General features: G+C 38.8%; 1 protein-coding gene across 16 annotated transcripts in view; it reads left to right on the top strand.

The window, feature by feature from the left end:
* NTNG1 (netrin G1) overlaps positions 1–18,291 on the top strand; it is a 342,410-nt gene that overhangs the window by 92,076 nt on the left and 232,043 nt on the right. The gene's annotated exons all lie outside the window — the stretch shown is intronic.

Here is an 18,291-nt window from a genome sequence, read left to right as displayed (position 1 = left end):
GTATTTTATACTTTGGATGGTTTTCCTATACACAGAAAGAATAATGAAGGCCTCTTGATTCAGAAACTCTGAATAGCAGCTTGGTACTATGTGGATATTTAACAGATCAAATTCTAAGGTTAGCCTCATTTGGTCCTTATTGTCTTAAGTCAAGGTGAATAGAATGAAGGGACACAATGTGTAACCTTCTTTATTTTCTACTTACTAAAACATTTCAAGATCAGATCCTTTCTACTATAATAGTATCTTTTCAAATGAAGACAAGTACAGATCCAGAATAACAACATGTAAAGGACACTTAATGCACAGTGGAGTTTTTATAGGTGAAACATTCCAACAAAGTATTGGTTATACCCCACCCTTAAAGAAACCACAAAATGACTGCTTAAACCAATTCTTCTCTATATACCTTTCCCTTCTTCCATGGAAACCAGAAGCTCTGGGTCTTGTGCCTTCCATGGTTTCTCCCTTTTAACAAATATGCCTTGTGTTCTTTCACTTACTAATTAGTGTCACCATGTGCTTATATTGCTAACAATTTAAATAGAGCAGTTCCTTTGAAAATATAATCTCCTTTTAAATGCATCATCATTTTGAAGTGGTCTCATAAATTTTGTTGCTGGTTTGGGACCTTAAACGGTATATTTATTTATATTAAAGTCTGCCTGCTGTTCGTCTTGAGATATTATATTTGTATAGTTAAGAGAAGTGATGAGCCAAATTTAATTTTCTTCCTACTCTGGAATGCCTTGCATCTTGTAATCACCATTGATTGCCTACTTACTAGTCAGAATCAATAAAAGGAATAGAGGTAAAATTGTCCAATCTCATGTTTTGTAATATAATAGTCTAGTCAAAATGGAGGGTACTAATAGCATTCAGCTGCATAGACATTATCTGATAATGATAGTGTGTATAGCTCAGACTACAGAGAAACGAATTAAAGCTGGAAGCTCAAATATTGGACTTTATTTTATTTAGGATAAGGTTTATGCACAAATCTCATCAGAATATGCTTTTTCCATTTTATGGATAATAATGTAATTTTTATTAGCTTTTTATCATTTTAATTGCATTTCCTTTCAGAGACCACTAACATGTTCTACTTTTGTTTCAAGGTTGTCTCTAATATGACTGATACATTTGCCTAAAGTCCATCAATATGAGATTATGGAAACATTAAACCATATAGACCTGTGCTGAGAATAACAGCTTTCAATTTCAGGTCTATATAAATAAGCAAAATCTTGGAGATAGAAGATAAATACTACTAAGCAGTCAGAGACTTGGTCTGCTATTTTTAAGCATTCACATTTCTGTACTTATTGTGCTTTGTAGATTTCAGAAAATACTTTTATTGAGCTTAAATATTTCTAACAGGATTGTTGTTTATATGAAGTCTCTTGAACTCTAGCATTCCACTGGGAGTAGACTTTAGATCACTCAATGATATTCAAACTTTTAGGTCTTTCAGTAAACAACCTTGATTTTAAAAAGAAATGCAATGTGTACAATTTCAAAGCCCATCCTTAAATGAGCTTTACTGAGGAAATCAATCTTAGCAATTGATAAATTACGTCTTTTATTGGAAGAGAAATTGTGCTCATGGCATTTTGGAAAACATTCAGCATGGTGGTCAAGTTCTTTTAGTGAGTTCCCCGCCGATCATGGTCTTTCACTGTTCCCCACATCTAGAAGCCAGAACCCTTCCCCAGATAGCTTTCAAATACAATGATTAGAGAGTGTACATGGAATAGAAATCTTACTTGTAGATTTTGATTAGGGGTTAATTACTTAATTTTCTGTTGCCTGTTCATGATGGTTAATGACCATATGGCTTTGACATTTTTTTGCTCCTTTTTATATTTTTTCTTACTGGAAGCCATGTAATTAGAATCACCTTTCCTATCTCATGTTCCTGTCTTCATTGGCGTCTACTCTAAAGCCATACAGGATTTTTGTTTCAGAATAAGAGTTGCATTAGATCGAGGGGTGGATAATTAGCTGAACTAATTTTGCCTGTATTGTTCTGTCACTTTATACCTCGAAGCCCTGGAGATAGGCTTTTTAGTTATTGATTTTTACCTTTATATGGGATAAAATTTTGTAATAGAGAGGGAATAACTTATACATCTAATAGCATAATGACGTAATGGGCTAGGGCTGTTAAGAGAGGGGGATTTGAGATGGAGTCTCACTCTGTTGCCCAGGCTGCAGAGCAGTGGCATGATCTTGGCTCACTGCAACGTCTGTCTCCTGGGTTCAAGCGATTTTCCTGCCTCAGTCTCCTGAGTAGCTGGGATTACAGATACCTGACACCCGGCCCAGCTAATTTTTATATTTTTAGTAGACATGTGGTTCCCCCACACTGGCCAAGCTGGTCTTTAACTCCTGACCTCAAGTAATCTGCCCACCTCGGCCTCCCAAAGTGCTGGGATTACAGGCATGAGCCACCAAACCCAGCCCCTTTTCAGTTTTTTTTTCGGAAATATATGTTCAATGATAGTCATTTTTAATGCTTATTGAGTGCTTACTCTGTGGCAAGCACTGTTCTAAATACTACATATGTTTCCTCTTTTGATCCACGCAGCCATTTCATGAGGTAGCTATTATTCCCCTCTATTGTATGGATAAGAAAACTGTTGCACAGAGAGGGTAAGTAACATGCCTAAGATGATACAGCCAAAAAATTACAGAAGCAATATTTGAATTTCTCTTCTTCCCACTCTTAACAACATATTCTAATCACATATAAGCCCAAAGTCAACTGGTCCCCATGGAGAAAACATTGATAGTCGGGAATCTTTTATTAGATAAAAGCCAGTGATTAAAATGAAGTGTGGGGATGTGCTGCTATTGAACCCACAGCTTCTAAATTTATCAACACTGGAACTGCTCATGCAGTATCAAGCCTCATGCATGGAACAAGGGGACAGGATACAGAAAGATGGGGCAAGACCTCCAGCAGAGTATCATGCATAAGCACAAATGAAAATGGCCCTTGGGAAATAATAGAAGCTAACTTTTATTGGGCGCTTTCCATGTGCTAGACCCAATGTAATGCAATGTCTTATTTAATACAGGCTTCCTATAATTATTCCAACTTTATCAGTGCAGCAATTGGGGTTTTAAAAGGTTAGGTAATTTTCCCAGGGTTACATAGCTGATAAATGACAATAGGAGAGCTCAACTCCCTTTGTCTGATTTCAAAGGGCATGCTCTAGGACTTGAGATTTCAGTTCTGACACGGAAAGAGCTTAGAAGCCATCACTATTGTTTTAAAACCAAGAAAAACATGGACATTGAAAGTCAGTGACTTCCATGGACCCATTGGACTTTTTGGATCCATCAGAAACGTGGTTACCGGGCAAATCAACATCGCAAATTCCAGAGAGACAGGCACATTAAAAGAGAAATGACCTACATCTTCATACCTAGCAGCCAAGCCGCTGGAGCCACATACTGGTAGGAACACGTCAATGATGATTTTGATGAATTGCTAAACACTGAGTATAGACTGTTATGGATGTGAAAAATGCCAGGGAACCTCAGCCTCTGGTCCCCACACTTTCATGGGCTTCACCTTCAGGAACTCCATCAAGTTCTCATGGTGAAGCTTCCATCATTGCTGTGGTTGGAAGGAATTATTGCAGTATATACCCAGAGCCTTCTCCATAGCAAAGGCTTTAACTCCACAGTAATAGACTTTATCCTCAGTTAAGGAAAGTATACTCCTTCCACTTTTGATCCCTTTAGCCTGCCAATCTCATCTAATAGAGAAAGAAATAGGACATAGGGGTCAGATCTTCAAGGAAATATATTGGGAATGCTGCAGCCAGGGAAGGATATTGGGAGATGGTGGGAGGGAGATTAGCTATGCCCCTGGAGTAACTTTGGGAAGACTACATCCCACTGTCCAGGGCTCACTAAGATACAGAAATTTAATCAGAAGATTATAGAGTGCTCCTCTCTCTCACACTCTGCCCCCACACCTACAGAGTCCCAGTGTAATAACAGTGGATTACAGCTGAAAAAGCTGTACGACACAGAATCTCAAAGTCAAGAAGGAATACAACATCAAGGATGCCTACATGCATTTTACACATGTGTGCACACACACACACAAACACACAACAAATCTAGGCATATCATGTTCAATCTGCAGAAAATAAAAAACAGAGAAAATCTTGAAATTAGCCTGAGGAAGGAAAACACCTTACTTTTAGAGGAACAAGTGAAATAATTACAGTGGACTTCTGGTCAGAAATTATTCAAGCAGGAAGAGCCGGGAGTGAAATACTTAAAGTGTTGAATGCAAAGAATGCCAACATAGAATTCTACATCCATCAAAGTTATCCTTCAAAAGTGAAGATTTAAGTTTTTCAGGCAGAAGGAAGAGGTTATAAGTCAGAAAACAGGCAGGCAGACAGACCTAAGGCATATGTGTTATTAAAGGTATGGGCAGAGAGTCAGAAGATAGGAGCACTGAAGGAAGAGAGAGGCAAAGTGAAGTATACACGTGATGATCCAGATAGCCAGGGTTTGAGGAGCTCAGAGTGTGGTCAGAATAGAAAAGATTGCTTAAAGCCCCTGCATGCCATCTAGGCTGAAAAATGGTTTATAATGTCATATGATTTGGCTATGTCCCCACCCAGATCTCATCTTCAATTCCCATGTGTTGTGGGAAGGACTTAGTGGGAGGTAATTGACTCATGTGGGCAGGTCTTTCCTGCACTCTTCTCATGATAGTGAATGAGTCTCATGAGATCTGATGGTTTTAAAAATGGGAGTTTCCCTGCACAATATTTTTTTTTGCCTGCTGCCATCCCCGTAAGATGTGACTTGCTCCTCCTTGCCTTCTGCCATAATTGTGAGGCCTCCCCAGCCATGTGAAACTGTGAGTCCAATTAAACCTCTTTCTTTTGTAAATTGCCCAGTCTCAGGTATGTCTTTATCAGCAGTGTGAAAATGGACTAATACAGTAAATTGGTACCAGAAGTGGGGTGTTGCTGAAAAGATACCCCAAATTGTGGAAGCAACTTTGGAACTAGGTAACAGGCAGAGATTGGAACAGTTTGGAGGGCTCAGAAGAAGACAGGAAAATGTGGGAAGCTTGGAACTTCCTAGAGACCTGTTGAATGTCTTTGACCAAAATGCTGATAGCAATATGGACAATAAGGTCCCAGCTGAGGTGGTCTTAGATGGAGATGAGGAACTTGTTGGGAACTGGAGTAAAGGTGACTCTTGTTATGTTTTAGCAAAGAGACTGGTGGCATTTTGCCCCTGCCCTAGAGATTTGTGGAACTTTGAACTGGAGAGTGATGATTTAGGGTATATAGTGGAAGAAATTTCTAAGCAGCAAAGCATTCAAGAGATGACCTGGGTGTTGTTAAAGGCATTCGTTTTTATAAAGGAAGCAGAGCATAAAAGTTTGGAAAATATGCAGCCTGACAATGCAATAGAAAAGAAAATCTCATTTTCTGAGAAGAAATCCAAGCCAGCTGCAGAAATTCACATAAGTAATGAGGATCCAAATGTTAATCCCCAAGACAATGAAGAAAATGTCTCCAGGGCACATCAGAGGTCTTCATGGCAGTCCTTCCCATCACAGGTCTGAAGGCCTGGGAGAAAAAAGTGGTTTTGTGGGCTGGGCCCAGGGTCCCTGTGCTATGTGCAGCCTAGGGACTTGGTGCCCTGTGTTCCAGCTACCCCAGCTGTGGCTGAAAGGGGCCACTGTAGAGCTCAAGCAGACCATGGCTTGAGAGGGTGCAAACCCCAAGTCTTGGCAGCTTCCAAGTGGTGTTGAGCCTGCAAATGCACAGAAGTCAAGAATTGAGGCTTGGAAATCTCTGTCTAGATTTCAGAAGATGTATGGAAACACCTGAATGCCCAGCCAAAAGTTTGCTGCAGGGATGGGGCCCTCATGGAGAACCTCGGCTAGGTCAGTGTGGAAGGGAAATATGGGTTTGGATCCCCCCAGAGAGTGCCTACTGGGACACCACCTAGTGGAGCTGTGAGAAGAGGGCCACTGTACTCCAGATCCCAGAATGGTAGACCCACTGACAGCTTGCACCGTGAGTGTGGAAAAGCTGCAGACGCTCAACAGCAGCCCTTGAAAGCAGCCAGGAGGGACACTATACCCTGCAAAGCCACAGGAGTGGAGCTGCCCAAGACCATGGGAACCCGCCTCTTGCATCATCGTAACCTGGATATGAGACATGAGTCAAAGGAGAGCATTTTGGGGCTTTAAGATTTGACTGCCCCACTGGATTTCAGACTTGCATGGGGTCTATAGCCCCTTTGTTTTGGCCAATTTCCCCTATGTGGAATGGCTGTGTTTATCCAATGCTTATACCCCCATTGTATCTAGGAAGTAACTAACTTGCTTTTGATTTTACAGACTCATACTTGCCTTGTCTTGGATGAGACTTTGGACTGTGGACTTTTGAGTTAATGCTGAAATGAGTTAAGACTTTGGGGGACTGTTGGGAAGGCATGATTGGTTTTGAAATGTGAGGACATAAGAATTGGGAGGAGCCAGGGGTAGAATGATATGGTTTGGCTGTGTCCCCACCCAAATCTCATTTTGATTTCCCACATGTTGTGGGAGAGACACAGTGGGAGGTAAATGAATCATTGGGGCAAGTCTCTCCTGCGCTGTATCTGTGAGCATGAATGAGTCTCATGAAATCTGATGGCTTTAAAAATGAGAGTTTTCCTGTACAAGCTTTTTTTGCCTGCTGCCATCCACGTAAGATGTGACTTGCTCCTACTTGCCTTTCACCCTGATTGTGAGGCCTCCCCAGCCATGTGGAACTGTGAGTCCAATTAAACACTTTTTTTTTTTTTTTGTAAATTGCCCGCTCTCGGGTATGTCTTTATCAGCAGCATGAAAATGGACTAATACATAATGCTTTCCATATTCCTGGCATTGTCTTGTATTAAGGTAAAAAAAAATGAATATGATGTGGCCCATACACCTAGGAAGCTATGCTCCAGAAAGAGGCAAAGACAAACTGTTATCACCCAGTTCATTGATTTGTTCAACACAGGATTTTTTGAGTGCTGACTTTATACCAAACAAGGTAGTAACTGCCAAAATGAAGAAGTCTAGAAAGTGCTATGAAATCACAAGTCGGGGAGCAAATATAATGCCTAGGATTGTGAAGGAAAAGTATACATGGATAACAGGAGAGTTAGGCCTAGAAGGAGTAGAAAGTAACAGATAAGAACCTGAGCAAGCAACATAGGCTGCCAGAATGTAAACAATTTGAATGGCAGACATGGAGCACTAGAAATTTCTGATTTAGAAAATTTAATGAATATTTTATACTTTGTCTCAAATCAGTCTCATGGATTATATAGCAAGACCCAGATCAAAGACAAACACTAGATTGGAATGGAAATGAAAGGGTGGGACAGGTTTGACATCTCATTTTGAGTTTAAATATCAGATCTGAAGTACTCCACATTGTTCTACCATTTTTTGGAATTAACACCTGAGATTAAACCTACTGGACATTCTTTATCCAAGCAAGAGTAAGAAGTCTGTTTTCTGGAGGACTGCTGACTCTTGGCCAGAGATTAAATCCTATCATTCTGAAAACCACAGCAATGATAGATAAATAATTCGACCAAAATCCAAACATTGAGAGCTCACAATTTGTTATTAAGTCTGTCAGACCCCTGACTGGTATAGGCCACTGGAGCCATGATGTTTAGTTATACTAAAGAGAGAACAAGAAGCCATCACTGACTTCTGGTCAGGTTGGCTTAGAGTTGGGGTGTGGGGCAGAATAGATTAGGACAATAGCTTGGGACAGGTGGTTAAATAAAAAAAAAAGTCCTTGATAGTGGAGGTGGGTCTCAATATAAAATGAATCATGAAATAAATAGAAGATAATACTAGGATCTCTATAACTGTTCTGTTCAACAACAAGGTCACTAGCCATTTAAATATAAATTTGAGGTAATTAAAATTACATAAACACACAGATCATCAGTTACACTAGTCACACTTCAAGGGTTCAGTAGTCACATATACCTGTTGGCTACCATGTTGGACATCACAGACACAGAACATTTCTATCAATGCAGAACGTTCCATTACACAGTAATGTTTTGATGTATGTGAGGTATGATGATACAATAGAGAAATGCAATTAATGTCTTTCAGAAACAACTACAAAATTGCTTTTTTTAAAAAAAATATGTTTATATTTTGGGAGTGAATATAGTAAAGCTCTTGCAGCATAATGCCCTACTTTGCCAACAAACATTTTTAGGGATGTTTATCCCTTTTGAGTGGAATATCCTTATTATTATTATTATTATTATTATTTTACACATTACGATATTTAGTTTTAGTGAAGTCAGGTCACTTCACACTAGCAGTAAATGGTGACGGTCAGTAGTTGAAGTCGCGCTGCTTAACTCCAAAGCCAGTGTACCTGACCTTTGCACTCCAGAAGAGCCCAGAAGCCACCTTTGGGACTGAGGGGCCACCTGTGGGTGTAGTAGAGGGCAGACATCTCTGCCTGTTTATGCCAGAACTGAACTTAGTAGTGAAGGTGTCCATTCTGCTTGTACAGTGCCCTGCTGCAGCAGTCATTTGATGTTGTAATATCACTTTTGCCAAAAAATGTGCACATTCCTCTGCAAATCCTTCTTGTTCTCTGAAAAGCATTACGTGTATTAAGTGCTCTTCATTAATACCTGGCTATCTGTTGGGTGTTCATGAGTCCAGTTTGATTTTCATTGTTCAGTTAGTGAAAAAAGGTGAACAAACTATATGCAATATGAACACACTAGGTTTTTCTGTAGTGAAGATTGATGTAAATTTAACCAATTAAAATATTTTAACAAATAATTTTGCTGCCATATGCTGGAAAAATTGCTGAATTTCTCAGTTAATCAGAAATTATGTGAATTTCCTTCATTTAACCTAGGCTCTGTACTCTTAGTTTCTTAGTTTCTTTTTTTGGGAGATGACAGATCTAAAACAAATTTCTTTAAAATCACTTCGGATTTTTTTTTGAAGTGCTAATTACATGATTCCCTTACTTTTTGGAAGTAACTATTGAGATTTCTTCATTAAAAAATATTTTTAATAGTAATAAAGCAGATCCTTACTAAATATTTTGGGACTAAGGTATTTCAGATAAAATGCAGTTTTCAGGCTGTGACATGGACCTTCTACTCTTTTGGAAAGCTTTGGATCATTTGTGATTGACAGTTCAAAAATACAGTGATATGTTGTGTCTAGCCCATGTCATGCTGGAGAATACTAAATCAATAGTAATGTTATCAAAACCAGAAATCAAATGCAAAATAGTTCCCTTAGCTTCCTGCATAATGACATTTGCTCTTTTGATAAATTACTAATGGGTTCTTGGACAGGAGACCTCCTGGAACAGCCAAGCCTGGGTATAAATGGAAAGGAGGAAGCAGTAATATTTACTATACAGAAAAAAATTGCCTTCAGTTAATGTTCTGTATAATGTCCAAATATAACTGAATTCCACATTGTGATAGGATATTAGTAAAGAGGCCAAGAACAAGCTAACCATAAACCACAGTGTTTTAACCCTACTAAAAGTAGTTTAGAGCGTCCTGCGCTAAATCATGTATCCTACAACCAGAACAACTCAAACAGGACAAAGCATCAGTGACCAAAGCAACAAAATGCCAATAGTTGTACCACAGTTCTACCTGAAATACCCTGTTCCCTCAAGAAAATGCAGTCATTGGCACAAGGGCATCACTACTATACCATGTTTTAAAAAATTTGATTGCTTAATTCAATTTGGGGGATAACTTGATGCCAGGAACATATTTTAGGGCAAAAAAAGTCGGGAGGGAGTTATATAATTGTCTTTAAAATCTTGAACCATCAGTTTTACTTTAACTTCTCAAGAAAAAAAATCTTGAACTGACTTAAAAGAGTTGTGACCTCCTGCATCACAGTGCTCACAGACGTTTTAGTTAAAGTTTTGATTATGAAATGTATCATACATATATTTAGAGTATGTTTGATCTTTAGGCCGGGCATGGTGGCTCATACCTGTAATCCCAGCACTTTGGAAGGCCAAGTCAGGCAGATCGCTCAATGAGCCCAGGAGTTCGACACCACCTGGACGTCATAGCAAAACCCTGTCTTTACAAAAATACAAGCATTATCTGGGCGTGGTGTTGCGTGCCTGTAGTCCCAGCTACTTGGAGGAGCGGGGGTGAGGGGATGGGGTCAGAGGAGTGGTTGGGGAGGCTTGAGGTAAGAGAATCCTTTGAGCCCAGGAGGCGAAGATTGCCGTGAGTCAAGATTACACTACTACACTCCAGCTTGGGTGACAGAGTGAAAAAAAAGAATATGTTTGATCTCTCTCTCTCTCTTTATCTCTCTCTCTCACTCTCTCTCTATATATGCATATATTACCTAAAAATTTTTATGAAGTATATCCAAATACCGTCTAACTCAAAGGCTTTAGGAATCTGTGGTAAGAGAAAGTCTTCCAACCACATAGTTGTATTAAATAGTATAACAATTGCAGATCAGCCTCTGAGCTTTACTGAACACCACATAATACCATGTAAGATGTGTTAGGTAAGACAGCAAACCAGTCTGTGTTTCCTACACTTGCGGTCTACAAAATGAACATACCTAAAGCTTTGGATTCACTGTCATCCTAACCTTGTGCTGTCCTTATAAGGTAGTTGCTGTATTTTTATATGGAAAATGAATAGGAAGACTTGCTTTGCTGCAGTAAACAAAAGATCTCTTCCCTCTCTCCACTTGACCACCTCCTCTCCCTAATGTTGTGGCTGGAGCTCACTGAGCTGCTGAAGTGGGAACATTTGTGCTTTGAAATACCTTTGTTTTGTTGGATTTATAATTTAAAGGGGGAAAATTTTTATACTGAAGAGTTAAATGCAACCAGAGAACAAAATAATAAAAAGCCTTATTTGAGAAGAAATAATTCTTTGGAGTAAGAGGTTAGCACATGTCAATATGTCATATACAGGGAAAGTGAGCTTTTGATTACTCAGAGGTAAGGTTGCCAGAGGGTTTTTGATTTAAATTTCTAAGGCTTGATCAGAGCATCAAGGGGTTTGTTGAAAATCCTCGTAACTTGTGAACTTGACTTTTATTCCTTTGAAAAATTATACAAAATATTTTTTGCCCACATTTATATTCCATGTGGCATGTTTCTCCTTGTAGCTTTGCAGCTATTCCTGTGCAGGCTTTATACTTGTTATAACATCAGTGGTTGAAATGAATTTGAACATTGCTAGAAAAAAAGCAGAAAGTTTTGAAAGAGGAAAAGTGACCCAAAAGTTGGCTCTAAAAATGTTTCAAGCTTGCAGAATTCCAAGGAATAACCTAAATGAACACGAATAGGGACTATTTAAATAAGTCATGGCACATCCTTAAAATGGAATCCTATTTGCCAGCTTAAAAGATCAGATCCAAGCTATACTGAATGAAAAAGAAAAGTCCCACCACTGTTAAATGCCTTGGTTTGTTCATTCAATATTTTGATGTACCTATATATAGAATATATTTCAATGATAGAATTGTATAAGTTGGTTGTGCTGGGGTTTTTTTTGTTTTTGTGTTTCGTTTTTTGAGATGGGCTTTCACTGTATTGCCCTGGCTAGAGCGCACCAGCTGTTCACAGGCACGGTCGTAGTGTGCACTGCAGCCTTGAAGTTGTCCTGCCTCAGCCTTCCAGTAGCTGGGACTACAGGTGTGTGCCACCACAGCTGGCTTCTTATGCTGCTCTAGAGAGAGGGAAAGGAGCTATGTCTCAAGAGACTGAGAGTTTTTTTTTTTTTTTCCAATATATGACTCTATGCACTCGAATCATTTTAATGTAAGGATAGATATACCGATAGAAGAAAACTATTCAGTTCCTTATGCCCTCACTCTTTAAATATATTATTTTTCAAATTTTGTTAAAACGAGGCATTTTGTCCAGTGAAGTAAAGTGGCTACAGAAAAAGTTAGTAGATTTTGTTTTATTTTGACATGAAAAATGAAATTACAAACAAACTTGGAGGCAAATTAACCACTTAGCAATAGAGCATCTTTCAATCCATGGCAATAATTGCTGGAAGCTAAAAACATGCTGGTATAATAAATACATTTGAAAAATACACCTATCATTGCCACTAATGTGTAGGTTACTAACTTTATATATAACGTTGCCTGTTGTTTAGTTTTATATATTTGCTTTATATACATAGAAACCAATAAACAAGAGTATGAGTGTTACCTACATTTGCTTATCCTGTGGAGACAAAGTACTAATAAAATAGATACAACTTAAAAGTTTGAATGATTTATTTTTCTCTTATGCTGCCTGTAACTTCTAAAACTCATGATTCTGAAAAAGTAAAAAGTGTTGACAATTTTGTTTCCCCTCCAAATCCCCATCATTTTAACTTGTTCTGAAATGTGCCACGTGAGGTATCCTGTATTATGTGCCCGCATCTGCTGCTCCATACAAACCGATGCTGCTGTCTTAGAAATAATAGGCCCCCTTTTATTCCCTAATAGACACTGCCATTATGTGAGATCATGTTCGAGCTTTAAATTTTTCCACTCTGTATTTCTGTTTTCAGTTTATCTTATGGAATAAATGGTCCATTATTTCAGTAATTTTGTATATTGTTATATTTTTGAGTTTCCTTTCTCTGTGTCTCCCTCTTCCTTCCTCCCTCTCCTGCCAGCTCAAGGTGTTCTCTCCCTTCTTCTCTGTCTGTCTGTCTGTCTGCCAGTCTAGCTCTCTCTCTTACACATGCCGTACACAGATCTTCTGAATGAGGTGAAGAGTATGGCGCGAACAGCAGGACCTTGACTGTGGCACGGTCTGGACTGTGCATCTTGCACTGGAGAATTTAGCTGTCACTTTGGAGCCTGATAGAACTAGTGTGCAATTCACATGCCCCAAGTCCTGAAAGGGAAACTGCATCTGGTGTCAGCGCAGTTCACTGATAAGATTTTATCTTTTCTCCTGCTGATGCTGATAGAGCCATAGCCAGGTGAGCAGTAAATAAAGAAGATTTATTGTGGGCTGGATTTGTTAGCTAACAGAACTTTCTCGGAACTGTATCAAAAAAAGACCCATAAGTGTTCATCTTTCACATCTATAGAGCTCAATAATGAATGATGTGGTGGGGGAGGGACAGCGGCAGGAATTTATCCGGGCAAATTCCTTTTAAACAATAAACACTTCGTACACTATCAGCCTAATCTGAATAGATGACTAAAAATCCAGTGGTTGATAAATTATCAGCATGGCACCTGCATCTTATGCTTGAAAAACCTTAAGCAAACCCAGGGCTATACTTGTGGATTAATTGAGCATGCATAATTTACCACTGCAGTTTACATAAGTGTAAGTATTTTTCTCATTCTGGTAAATAGGCATTTCCAGCTTCAGGAGAAAAATCAGAATGTTGCTGTACAAAGAAATGAGCCATCAGTCTATTTGGCTATTATAAGAAAAAAGAATCTCTGGTCTTGCCACCACTGCTTAGTTTTTAAATTGAAATGATTTTTCAAGTTTAATTTGCTTTTCTCCATTTATGTATATTTCTTTTTATTCATATTTATTGTCTTGCTTTCACTATTGTTTGTAATCAATACTGTTTTCTTAGTCTAATTTGATGCTACTTATTTGAATGATTTACAGAATGTTAATCTAGGAAAATACTTTCATTGCAGTTGTTTTATGTAGCCAAGGGTGAAAAGCAAATGCGTAGGGATTAAGAGTCACAGAAACACATCAAGGTTTGAATGGCTTGCTACATATTATCACCCATGTGCTTTTTAATTAGGTGTTAATACTAAGTCACTATTTTCTCATCTATTAAATGGGAGTAATACCTATCCCAAAAATGGTTCTATTACATGTTATAATGAATAAACAGCCTCATTTAAAGCCATAAACATACTAGATGCTCAATAAATGATATGCATCCTTGCACTTCTCTTATTAAAACAAAATTTATTTCATATATATCAGCAGTAAATTTTACATCTCTAGATTAGTGGTTTAAAAACATTTGTTGCTATAAGAGATTTTATTTAATTATTATTTTTGTTTTGTTTTGTTTTGGAGACAGAGTCTCGCTCTGTTGCCCAGGCTGGAGTACAGTGGTGTGATCTCCGCTCACTGCAAGCTCCGCCTCCCGGGTTCATGCCATTCTCCTGCCTCAGCCTCCTGAGTAGCTGGGACTACAGGCACCCGCCACCACGCCTGGCTAATTATTTTTGTATTTTTAATAGAGACGGGGTTTCACCGTGTTAGCCAGGATAGTCTCGATCTCCTGACCTTGTGATGTGCCCACCTCGGCCTCCAAAAGTGCTGGGATTACAGGCTTGAGTTTATTTAATTATTAGTAGTAGGCTATACAATATAAAGTCAATATGAGAGTTTTATTCTCCTTGTTTAAGCAAAAAAAACAAAAAAAATGTCCTTGTGGGAAAGGAAAGCTTAAATGCAACTGTTTTTAAATGCTACTATTATAAATATATTAATCCCTGTTTTACAATGGGGAAATACCTTTAAACCTCAATTGATGTAGTAGTCATAATCGTGAGTGGCTGGGTTTCCATCTGATTTTTCTCATCTACTCCTATTTCCTGTAATATAATATATACATTATAATTTTAAAAATGTGTTTTACCTATGCTTAATTTTTTATTGCAGTAGCTACTAATGCTGAAATCTTAAATTTTGCAATCTCAGAGCCCCTGTATAGTAAGTTATAAAAAATGTAAATATAATAGGAAAACTGACTACTTAAAGGAGCTTTTCAGTGAATCTTACATAAAATCCAAGATCCCGTTTATAATAGAGGTTAAATTTATTTATATAGTAAATCTAATTTTTCATGATATACAACACCCATATGTAAATTGTAATAGCCATCGTACGCTTCCCTTCTTGGTGAGAACTACAGCTATCAGCCAGGCATTGGGTTATTCCTATAAAGACATGTCACACTATCTGCCACTTCTCTGTGGCTTTATTGATGTGGCTGTCACCCTAGAAACCCAGCGGATTCGGAGATGAGGCTGTCTTCCTACTTGATTTTTCACTAAAGTACATTTGAGGAGACCACTGTGAGGCTCTGGTGGAAGAAGCTGAAAGGGTAATTCTCCATAAGAATAGTTGTAACCTTCTGAGACTTTGTGTCTGCACTAATGCAATTGGTCATTTCCTGAATACTAAGTGGGACTTGTCGCACCATTAATCATGTCACAACAGCACCCTCAATCCTGCTTAGAAATAATCATTACTTAATTAGCTGGTCTTTTCTTTGTGTTTCTATCTCTTTCAGTCGTAAGTTTAAAATGAGGCTACAGAGTGATGAAAAGGAGAGAAGCAAGCTAAGAAGATCATGTAATGACTAGCACAGAGCTTGGAGCTAGACAGGCCAAGTTTCTCTACTACTAATGAGCTGTATCATGCAAAGTCATACAAGTTACTTAAAATACTTAAGACTCTGATTCTTCTTCTGTAAAGTGGGTATAATAACGTCTTTCAGTGTGTGTTAGTGATTTCTTGACAGACCTATGCTCAAAAACATGGACCTTCTCTTCAATTTTTGCCTGAATACTGTGAGTTTGGGTCCCAATCTTAGAACTTGACCTTTTCCCTCCCCTCCAGATAACATGATCAGCTTTTCTTTGTCGGGTTCCGAATGTCAAACTTGTAATGCCAACCATTTGCCACATAAAGGAGAAGATCTTATTTACTCCTAACAAATGAGTTCTCTTATAAAAAACAAAAACAAAAAACCAATATCAATGTCAAGTGAAGCAAATCTCAGCTGTGGGCTCCATCAGCTAGCCAGACCTTGAGAAGCTTTGTGGTTCTCTGCTCAGTTAATATGTGTCTGACACGCACCTTTTCAAGTGAAACCAGTGCAGTGAAGTCAGTCTGGTGCTGCACAGATGAGGTGAAGAGTGGATGGAGAGGCTCAGACTCACCAACTACAGTTGTTCCTTCATTTAGATAGTTGTAGAGTTCCCACAGAACTAGGAGTGGTCATTCAAAATGATCCCTTGCCACGGTAGTAGACTTTTTTTCTTTTATTTTTTAGCAATCCCACTGCCAACATGCCGTTCTATTTAAATGGAAAATGCCACTGTGTATACTATTATTGTAATAAGGTACCTTGTCTCCAAGTCAGAAGTTAAGAAAGAGAAATGAAAGTTTTCAGGCCTCTTGGCAGCTGGGGCTCAGTCCTGTGACCTTGCCTTTGTTAACCAGATCATTCTGTTTGGGGTCTTGACTCCTGAATGAGAATGGTGAGGATTCATTCATGATCACTTCGATGATGGCAGTGGCAGCATCATGTCACAATGCTATTGGGTTCACCTGTGTAATACGATGTCTTCTCCAATTTCTAGAGGGAGCAGCAGGTGGTGAAGCCAGTTTTTGGTTTAGGAATGTCTGGGATTTGTAGCTGCCTTTACAAATTTGGTGCTCAACAGACATGAGAGGTAACAAGGAGTTAATCTTACTAAGGAACTAAGATTACCTAGCGTACTTTCACTACCCACTTGTCCTCAGGTCTTCTGTGATTTAAGGCAAGCATTTTTCATTGCTTTTGGCCATCAAGCAGAGTTCACTGAATCTATAATGACGATCACAATATAAGCGATTTTATGAACCTGTCAGTTACTATACAACTTTCTTATTCTGGTCACATCCCAAATCCAGGAGGGTGGTGAAAATGCAAGACTGTTCTTTATTCCCAAAGTACTGAATTTCACATCATTCTTTCATGAATGGGCACAGGTATACTTGTATGTATATCTGGCTTATAAATCCTTAAGAATGTTGGTGGTTTACTTCATCAGAGGTTTATTATTATTGATTGAAATGTAAAAGTTAGGCCGGGGGTGGTGGCTCATGCCTATAATCCCAGAACTTTTGGAGGCCAAGACAGGCGGATCATCTGAGGTCAGGAGTTCAAGACCAGCCCAGCCAACATGGTGAAACTCCGTCTCTACTAAAAATAAAAAAATAAAAAAATAAAAAATTAGCTGGGCATGGTGCAGGCGCCTGTAATATCAGCTTCTTGGGAGGCTGAGGCAGGAGAATCACTTGAACCCGGGAGGTGGGGGTTGCAGTGAGCCGAGATTGCACCACTGCACTCCAACCTGGGTGACAAGAGTGAGACTCCATCTCAATAATAATAATAATAATTTAAAAGTTAGTTTGGGTAAGGCCGGGCACGGTGGCTCACACCTGTAATCCCAGCACTTTGGGAGGCTGAGATGGGCAGATCACCTGAGGTCAGGAGTTCGAGACCAGCCTCAACATGGAGAAACCCCATCTCTACTAAAAATACAAAATTAGCTGGGCATGGTGGCGCATGCCTGTAATCCCAGCTACTCCAGAGGCTGAGGCAGGAGAATTGCTTGAACCTGGGATGCCGAGGTTGCTGTGAGCCGAGATGGCGCCATTGCACTCCAGCCTGGGCAACAAGAGTGAAACTCCATCTCAAAAAAAAAAAAAAAAAAGTTAGTTTGGGTAACTATATGTGTATTTGGACATTATCTCTAAGACACTATTACTTGCATTGTTTCCTAGAAGTTCCCCAAATGTGTTATTGTGATGAGACTACCCTAAAAATGGGTTCTGTGTTCATATGAGTTTTCAGAGAACTACATAAAATCTCTTTCTCTTAATAATCCACACTGTATATTAGCACGTTAAGGACTTCACAATTCCTGAGAAAATGAGCTTACTTCACATCGTTTGACTCAGAGTTTTACAAATTTGCATGACTACAAAGACCCTTCCTGTAAAATAAAAACTATGGGACTAACACTTTATGAGATATATTTTGGGAAATGTTACCATAATATGCATTTTTCTGTTGTATTTTTCTGCGTCACATGTTTTCACCAACAGATGCACTGGGCTTACATGGGAGAAGAGCAGGTACTAACAGAGATATTCATTTGTAAGTCAATTCATTCCAGTGGTCCTTCCCCATGGTGACAGTCTCCCATGCAGTGTAGGGGCAGGGAGAAGTGCTTTTCTTGTTATATAAAAGGATCAGAAACTTATTTCTTTACCTACATTTACCTACAGTCTTTGATGAAGGCTTCCTTGGCACAAATTTATACCTTTAGACATAGGTCCAGGTTGTTACTGTCTTCATAGATTTAATTCACTGATTATTTTAACCAAAGAGGTCTCCAAAGTGATAAGATAGTGAGATGGCTTCACAAAGAATGTAGAAAACTGAAACCTCTTCTGGTAA

This window comes from Gorilla gorilla, chromosome 1, assembly GCF_029281585.2.
Source record: "Gorilla gorilla gorilla isolate KB3781 chromosome 1, NHGRI_mGorGor1-v2.1_pri, whole genome shotgun sequence".
NCBI classification, from domain to species: Eukaryota; Metazoa; Chordata; class Mammalia; order Primates; family Hominidae; genus Gorilla; species Gorilla gorilla.
Note: the sequence above shows the minus strand (reverse complement) of the source record. Positions and strands in the feature narration are given on the sequence as shown.